The sequence below is a fragment of the Echinops telfairi genome, unplaced genomic scaffold, assembly GCF_000313985.2.
Source record: "Echinops telfairi isolate 266 unplaced genomic scaffold, ASM31398v2 ScPeMD7_1;HRSCAF=3_1, whole genome shotgun sequence".
Lineage (NCBI taxonomy): Eukaryota > Metazoa > Chordata > Mammalia > Afrosoricida > Tenrecidae > Echinops > Echinops telfairi.
Genome location: NW_022103897.1, coordinates 1,785,475 through 1,787,504, shown reverse-complemented (window position 1 = coordinate 1,787,504; position 2,030 = coordinate 1,785,475).

Genomic DNA, 2,030 nt, shown 5'->3' with positions numbered 1-2,030 from the left:
TAACATCACTCGAGGGGAGAAGATAACAGAATTGTAGGAGAATGGATATATTGGATGGGCCAACATATGGCTAATATATAATAATAATAATAATATACAACAATGGCAACAAGGGTTTCTAGGGGAAAGAGGACGGGGGAGGGGATGGAGGGGCACTGATATCAAAGAGTTCAAGAAGAACAAAAGATGTTTTGAGACTGATTGTAGTAGTAATTGTACAATTATGCTTGATCTATTTGAATTATGGAACATTATGACATCTTAAAGAGCTCCCAATAAAATGATGAATAAAAAATATTCATACTACAGTGGTGGTATTTTATTTGTTTTAGGATACACTCATTCAATAAGATCTCTCATCAAAGATTGCTGAGGTTCCAATTGTGTGCATGATGTTGGCTAAATATTGAATGAAATATACATTAATATTTTCTCTGCTTAAAACAACAAGCAGGACAACTTATTTTCCAATAGAGAAAAATGAAACATACTCACTTACACAGATACTCTCAATAAAAATTTTTTAAAAATGACAAGAACCATTGTAGATATTCCAGAGATTAAAAAAATTCAAAACTCACTGCCATTCAGATGATGCTGACTCATAACAATCTTCTTGTGCACTTCTGAGACTGTCACTGTTTACAGGAATTGAAAGCCTGTTTTTTTCCTCAGAGCAAAGGGTAGTTTCAAACTGCCATCCAGGTAGATCACAGTCCAATACATAACCACTACACCACCAGGGCTCCTGAGGTTTAAAAAGGAAGGGGTAAATTCATTTTAGTCATAGAAAGAAAAAAGGAGGACATATTGCTTGGAATAATTTTAAGAAATTTAGTTAAGAAGAAAGGAGCCTTGGTGACATAATGGGTAACATGTTTGGCTGTTACCCACAAAGACAGTCACTGCAGAGGGAGAAAGCTAATGCTTTCTGTTCCACAGAAGGTGTGTAACTGGAAATTCACAGGAACAGATGTACTCTGTCCTTTAATCCAGAAATGACTTGATGGCAGAGATGTTTTGTTTTGTTTTTCATTATGCACCAACCGGGAAGAGAGGGCAAACAATGCACCAGAGAAGAAGAGACCAGGTCACAGCCAAGGGTATTGTGATGGCAGAGGTGTCCACTCACATTCCTCAGAACTTCCAACTTCAGTAGCCAACTTTCAATCCTTAGAGTTGCTGTTAGGTGCTGTCGAGTGGATTCAGACTCACAGTGACCCCCAAGTACAATCAAACAAAACACTGTCTGGTTGTATCATTCTCACAATTGTTATGTTTAAGCCCATTGCTCTAGCCACTATGTCAGTCTGTCTCCTCTTTCCCAATAAGCTTCCACTATACCTGGTGGTGTACTGGTTATGAGTTGAGCTGCAATCCACAAGGTCAGCAATTCAAAACCACCAGCTGCCCCACAGGAGAAAGGCAGGACTCATTACTCTTGTTAACAGTTGAAGTCCCAGGAACTCACAGGAGCAGTTCTACCCTGTTCTACAGTGGTCACTAAGGGTTGGCATCAACTCAATGATAGTAAGTCAGTTTTTGTTTTGTTTTGTGTTTCTATTTTACCAAGCATGATGTACTTTTCCAGAGGTTGGTCTTTCCTGATAACATGCCCCTAATGCTTCAAGAAAAAGTCTCACCATCCTGTTTAAGCTTCTAAGTTTCTAAGGATCATTATGGTTGAACTTCCTTCAAGATAGATTAGCTTGTTCTATTGGTAGTCCATGATTCCTTCAATATTCTTTGCCAGCACCATGATTCAAAAGCCTTGATCCTTCTTCAGTATTCCTTTTTCATTTCCAACTTTCTCATGCATATGAGGCAATTAAAAATACCATGACTAAGATAAGGGACACCTTTGGTCCTCACAGTGACATCCTTGCTCTTCAGCACTTTCAAGAAGTCTTATGCAGATTTATCCAATGCAATGTGTTGTTTGATTTCTTGATTGCTTCTTCTGTGAGCATAGAGTGTAGATCCAAACAAAATGAAATATTTGACAACTTCAACCATTTATGTTTATTATA